General features: G+C 29.5%; 1 long non-coding RNA gene across 1 annotated transcript; it reads left to right on the top strand.

The window, feature by feature from the left end:
• On the top strand, window positions 1-1547 carry LOC125851935 (uncharacterized). Its single transcript, XR_007444947.1, has 2 exons — window positions 1-48; window positions 1074-1547. It is a non-coding gene; the product is annotated as an uncharacterized LOC125851935 (long non-coding RNA).
• Window positions 1548-7562: the final 6015 nt, after the last annotated feature.

Raw genomic sequence — 7562 nt, 5'->3', positions numbered from 1 at the left:
GGTCCAGTCGGACCTCATGGTCAAGCCTCGTGCGGAAAGTGCTTAAGGGTAAGATATACTACATCCTTCCGTTTTTATTGTTAATTCAGAAAAGTTGAAATTAATGAGTTATCAGAAACAACGAATAAAGTATATATTGAGATTTAATTATTCATAGCAAGGTCCTAATCATAATCAGGATAACAAATGTATTTTTCCCAAGTAAGATTTCTTTAAAACTATGATTTTAAATGAGTACTGGTCAACATTCACTGGTTTTGGTCAAATTGATAGAGTAATTAATTTGATGAGTTTTTTTTTTTTTGGTAATTGAAGTATATGTTCCTAGACTTTCTGTGTAATTAGATCTAAATTGACTTTTACAACAAAAACCAGTCACAAAGAAAGCGATTGTTATATAATTTATTCAAAATTATCTCTCTAGTTCACGATCTAGATTGTGCTTTTTTAAAAAAAAATCTAATTGTGAACTATAATATCTTGTAAATTACTCCCTCCGTCCACAATTATTTGGCAGGTATACTAAAAATAGATGTCCAAGATTAATTGTCAATTTAAACAATCAAAAAATAATTAGTCACTTTTTTCCAATTTTGTCCTTAATGATTGTGTAGTTCAATTGAAAAGTTATGTGGACTTTTGGTATTCTTGACATAGTAGGGTTATATTAGTCAAATTACACCTTGTATTAAATTTTTCTTGAGGGATATGCATGACCTTACCCTGACAAACAATTGTGGACGGAGGGAGTACGATTATTTTGAGAGTTTCATTTCCATCAATACTAATTTGGTATACTTTGGTTTGACTATAAATTAAAAGGAAACAAGCAGTGTTTATTCGAACAGAAAGTTTCCTTGTTTAGCAATACGAAAGTAGTTCTAGTATTGAGATGTTTAATTAATATTAATAAGAGTTTTTAGGCTTATTTTGTGATACCGAAACTCATTAAAAGAGTCTGAAGTAATGATCATTGACTTTTGAATGTCAAAGTTAATACTATCATCTTATTAATTATACATAGTTTCTAAATAATATTACTTAACTAATACCATCGCAAATTATGTATACAGGTGACAAATACACGTACAGGAGCTCAAACGACGGTGAGAATCGTGGATCAATGCAGCAACGGCGGACTAGATTTGGACATTAACGTTTTTCGACAAATCGATACAGACGGAGTAGGAAATCAACAAGGACACCTTATTGTGAACTACCAATTTGTTAATTGTGGTGACAATGTCAATGTTCCTCTGCTTTCTGTAGTTGACAAAGAATGAGAAACAACTACATGGCTCTGTTTAGTCTAATGGTTGTATAAAAGTCATCTTTGATGATTTAAAAAAAGAATAAAAGAACAAAATGAAAAAGGAAAAAAAAAGGTTCTTAGAAGGGGTTAGTCAATTCCATATGATCTGTTGATCATGAATGTCTTCATTTAAGAAAAAGAGAGTTGAAGTGTGTATTGTATTTGTGATCATTTTGTACTCGACTTTTTTGTATTTTGAATAAGAAATACCAAGAACTCTTGTTTGGTGATTGAATTGGGATGTTATTTATGTTATGTAGTGAGTGACAATATAGAAATTGTCATGCAACATTATGTAAAAGGCTTAAGTCATCCACGGCTCTTAAAGTTGTCTGCATAATTCATTTAGACACTCCAATCAACACGAACACCTATTGAACACCTAAAATATACAAAATATTTACCTATTAAACACAAAATGTGGATGTGTCAATAAATGTGGATCTCACGTATGTTAAGCGCGTGAATAGATCCAAATAATATATTTTTTATTTTTTCTTATTAAAAAACTTGGACCTTTTTTCTTTTATTTACACTTGGCAATAATGACTTAATTTTTTTAATTTAAAAATGATTTCTTAATCAGCAAAAGAAAGTAGTAGCCTTCTTCTCTATTTTCTTTTTTGGTCAAACTTCTGTATTTTTTTTTCATTCTTTATATTAAGAAAAACTGAATCTACAGATTAACTTTGTAAGAAGAAAGAAGATTCCGATATTGGAGTTTAAAAGCTTGGCCGATATCCGTCTGTTTCCTATTTCCGGTCATTTTAACTTTTAAGCAAACATCACCACTCAAATTAAAATATAAACCCATTAGAGAATTCTACAGAAATAACTTGAGTACTCTCGATTTCTCTTTGCCGTTGTTCACTAACGTTAATTTATTTTCCACAAACGTCACTCCACTAAGATACACATAGTCATAATATTTCACTATTCATATTATATATGCTTAATTCCATAGTTTATAATAAGAAGAAAAAAATGGATCTTGCTGGAGGAGTTGAGAACGGGTTGACAGTGATGAGCCGGGGAAAGAAGAAAGACCAAAGGGTTTATTTTAGTTGATTAACATTTTGAATTATTAATGGTTAAAATTGTTTTTAATTTCATAAAATTGAAAATTCATTTTTTATGATTAGATTGGACCCACATGCCATATGTCATAGTTTTATTTGTGACTTTTTCAAGACACCGTGTGAATCACACGCACATTATTTTTAAAGTTAGTTTCCATTTTGTGTTCAATAGATACATATTTATTAATATTAAAGTGTCTAATAGGTACTAGTCCTAGTTAAGGTATCTAAGTGAATAATGCGGACAACTTTAAATGGCCGTAGAAGACTTAAGCCTTATGTAAAATAATACTTTTACTATCGCATACAAATTTATGTCACACTCTTTTCAATTTAGTCATTCTATAAATAGGAATTTTCGCATATAACCATTTAAAAATAACTTAATTATTCTCCATAGCTATAGTTTGTTAATAACGATTCGTAACTACATGTTAGATGGAGGAGAGAGGCGAGTGAGAGAGGGCAAAGAGTGGAGAGAGGTGAGTTGTATATGTATATATTAGGAGAGGAAGGAGAGAGGCGAGCGAGAGAGGGTAGAGAGTAGAGAGAGGTGAGCGAGAGAGGGTAGAGAGTAGAGAGAGGCGAACGATATATGTATATATGTCAGATAATTGTATAACTGACATACATATGTATTTGTATATCTGGCAAATCAAATTAGGAGAGGGACGAGAGTGGAAAAAACCTAATTTTATTTGTATATCTATCATATAATTGTATATATACATATGTATAAATTGTATTTGTATATGTATAAGAGACGTCATTACAACTAAAAGTAAGTTGTGTGCCGTAATTAATTCAAACTATAGCTATGTTAGCTAATTAACTAGTATGTGTTTGCATATATCCATTCAAAAAAAACTTAATTATGCTCCATAACTACAGTTTGCTAATTACGATTCGTAGCTACATGTTAGAGGGAGGATAGAGGCGAGAGAGATTGTGAGAGGGAGGAGAGAGACGAGCGAGAGAGGGTAGAGAGTGGAGAGAGGCGAACTGTATATGTATATTTGTCGAATTGTATATGTATATCTGTCAAATTATTGTATATATGTAACTGGTATACATATGTATTTGTATATTTGTCGAGCAAGATTGGGAGAGGGAGGAGAGAGGTGAGCGAGATTGGGGGAGAGAGAGGAGAAAGACAAACTATATATGTATATATGTCAGATAATTGTATATATGTAATTGGTATACATATGTATTTGTATATCTGGTGAGCGAGATTGGGAGAGAGAAGAGCGAGAGAGGACAGAGAGTGGAAAGAGGATAATTGTTGTTGTATATCTGTCCTATAATTGTATGTATACAAACATATAAATTGTATTTGTATTTGTATATGTATAAGTGACGTAATTACAGTTAAAAGTAAGTTGTGAGCCGTAATTAATTCAAATTATAGCTGTGTTAGCTAATTAACTTGTATATGTTTGCTTATTCGCGTAATTTTCCATTCTAAAAAAATAGTTATATTTTTTAAAAGATTTTTTCAAAAAAATTAATTTGATATTTTCATTTGATACAAAATTAGGCGAAATAAACTTTTTTGATGATCTCCATTTTTTCCCGAATAATCCTTACCTGCTTTGGAGAGTATATAATGTGTATAATAAATGTATATATAGTGTGTATAATATTCATTTTGGCTACAATATGTCTTTTGATTTTTAGTTAATTGTCAATATTTCATCAGAATGGTAGCAACTTATGTATTGCCCCAAAAATATTTTCTTAACTTTGTGCTGGCTCATAGAAAGGAGTATTAATTAACCATGTAAAAAGTTTTTTTTCTTCATAAACTAGATATTGTATTAATTATGCAGCTTATATTACCAAAATAAGACTATTTTTGCCCCGTAAATGTTTTGAACTTAACTATAGAACAATTTTTTTGCGTGTGTGATGTAAAAAAAGAAAAAGGAAACTTAGTAATCAAACGTACGAGTAGGTAAACAGCGTAAATAATGAAAGGATGGGCATCATAAAACGAATTTAAAGCTTTTTAAATCTATATTTAATTAATGTACATAATAAAATAAAAGACGCATAGACTTTATAACAAATTCTTAAATACTTTAAGCAAATTCGAAACTAGTGTTTAAAAACTATTACGATAATGAATCAAGATTAAAAGGTCTATATGCAAAATTAATAGAGAATGAAAACAGATAGTGAAACTAATTAACTATATATTTAACTCACACAATATTTAAATAACAATCATAAACGGACTAGAATACTTTAGCTATACCTTGAATATACTTAAATTAAAATTTACATTAATTTGATCAAAGGTGAAATAATTTTTTTTTAAAATCAGGTCTTAAAATAAAATAAAATACGCATTTCTAAAAGTTACTATATTTTGTTTAATATTTTAGGCAATTTTTTTTCATAAACCATTTACAATAAAAAATAGGAAAGCGTAATTTTGCATGTATATATATCTTCTCTTTACTACACTCATATATCGATTTACTTCTTTCTATCAAAAGTTTAGCTTGGGGTTATTTAGGTTGTTCATTGTTATAGTTATGACGATTCTTTCATTCATATGATTCTAGCACGGAGAATGATAAGATCACGTTGGAAAAAGATAACAAGATTCTTCAGGCTGCGATGTTGAAGAATCGATATGCAAACATGATCATGAAATCCCAACAAGGTCTTTGCGAAGTATTTGATGAAGAGGAGACGAAGAAGAAGGCTGCGTTGTGGTTATGATCTTGAAGCTGAAAGAGATTTGTTGGCCATTATTAGTGCTCCAAGTCGATGGTAGATTAAAGATTGATATTTGTACGTATATAATAGTATATGATACTTGTATTATATAGAGTATTATTTTTGCCGCCATTTACATTGTTTGTAATTGGTGAGATCATAAGAAATTGTTAAAGTTGTTTGGGAAATCAAATGGGAATTAAAGAAATTCATGATAAGTTGTAGGTTTGTAGTCTTGGAGCGGCAGTTACTCCACAAACCTACGAGGGTTGCTCAGATGGTAAGCGCTAGGAATATACATAGACCATAGTCGATTTGATTTGATTTGATTTTTCATTAAAAAATAACTAAATCAATTATGTCGATTTATTAAATCTATAAACTAACAAAAAAAATTGGTTTTCATTTTGATTTTAGATGGTTCTTTCGATTTTTTATTTTGTTATTTTACAATTATATCGTGATTGAAAAAGAGATTAAATTGAAAAGGTTATTCTCTTTGATGGTGTGATTTAATGTAGAACTTGAAGTTCCAATTGATGAGGCATCTGATTCCATTTTCAAGACATTTGAATAAGGAAAATTGAAAAAAAGAAAAGATGTACAATAACATCTCAAAGACGTTGTGTTAGGAAACTATATCAAAAACTCACAAGAAGAAAGGCCATGAGTACTTTGGAAAAAAATAAAATCCATTCGATTTGGCTTGAAGGTGTAACTATACACCCTGACCCCAATAAGCACCCACCAACTTTAACCTTATGGTAGTGGATTTGCGTCACTAAGAAAGCAAAAGGCTAAAGTCGAAAATCTTAGGAAGGAGTAAAAATACAATAAAAATAAAATATGAAGATAACATTATTTCTGGTAACAAATTAATGTTTTCTCTGTATAAATGTCAAAAACGTCCTTGATTTAAACCTTTTCTATGTTCCACCTGGGATATATATAGTTTATAAAAGACATAGGAATAATTGGCTCTTGGATTGTACTTGTATTTTTGTCTTTTGAACAAAGGAATTAAGGGGTTTTAATTTGAAGTACATAAATATATAGTTCATGTTGTAGTGTAAAAAGACATGCATATATATAGAGCTTTTAAAATCTATATTTAGATAATAATGTACATAATATATATATATATATATATTTTAAAAAGGCAGAGACAATTTATAAAAAATTCCTAAATACTCTTATCAGTGTTTTCAATATATCCATAATTAGTGTTTAGAAACTATTACGTTAATGAAAATCAAGATTAAAAAGTCTATATGCAAAATTAATAAAGAATAAAAGAGATGGTGAAACTAATTAACTACATATTTAACTCACAAGTATTTAAATAATAACAATCATAAATGGACTACCTTGAATTTGCTTGAATTAAAATCTACATTAATTTGATCATGCTTGAAAATAATAAAAACATTTCAGGTTTGAAAATAAAATAAAATTACACGTTTCTAAAAGTTACCATATTTGGTATTTTGGTTTATTAGTTTAGGAAACTTTTTCATAAACCATTTCCAAAAAAATAAATAGGAAAGCGTAATTTTTCTACGTACATATATCTTCTCTTCGATCAACTTTCTTTCTATCAAAATTCAGCTTTTATTAATTAGCTTGTTCATTGTTACATTACATTATGAACACAGAGAAGGATAAGACGTTGGAAAAGTCCCAACAACAACTTCTTCGGGCTGCAATGTTGAAGAAGCGCTATGCACATATAATCGTGAAGTCCCAACAACAAGTTCTTGGCGACGCGTATGATGAAGAAGAGATGAAGAAGAAGGCTGCATTGTGGGATAAGCAATTGCAAGAAGAGAAAGCCAATTCGAAGAGGGAAAGAGATAAAGATAGAAAGGCAGTGAGGATCGCCATTCAAAGCATCAAAAGAACCGTTAGATTATAAGGAGAATACTAGATTTGGTATGGATCATTTATAAGTAGATTTCTTTAACAAACTCTCACTCCCACCAGCTGCCTCGTGAAAATAGACTGACTGATAAAGTTTGTCTGCATTGATTTGTATATGAAATCATGGCTCTTCTATATAATTAAATGTGTGACTTAATAAATTATAGATCACTTCATGTATTTATTTCCAAGATAAATATTAGAAGAATCTAAATATATAATTATGTTATATACGATCTAAAGTGATAGTAAGAAAATTGTGATGATACTAAAGAATAAGGAAAAACAGATGGCAAGATAAGAATCAAAGACAATGAACTCTACCAAAATTTGTAACACGTTTAATTAAAAATAGAGAGATCCTCCTTTTATTTGATTTTAAAAAATATATATTATTGTACATTAGAAATAAGTTTCCTCTTTTTCCCATTTAATCCTTAAATGAAGAATCTTTTTATTTTTTTAAGAAAAGAAAAGTTAATTTGGTCTTCTTCGATCTGTCCCTATTATAAACAACAATA

This window comes from Solanum stenotomum, unplaced genomic scaffold (genome assembly GCF_019186545.1).
Source record: "Solanum stenotomum isolate F172 unplaced genomic scaffold, ASM1918654v1 scaffold30778, whole genome shotgun sequence".
In the NCBI taxonomy this organism is placed as follows: domain Eukaryota; kingdom Viridiplantae; phylum Streptophyta; class Magnoliopsida; order Solanales; family Solanaceae; genus Solanum; species Solanum stenotomum.
The sequence above is the reverse complement of the archived record's forward strand: the minus strand, read 5'-3'. Positions and strand labels throughout refer to the sequence as shown.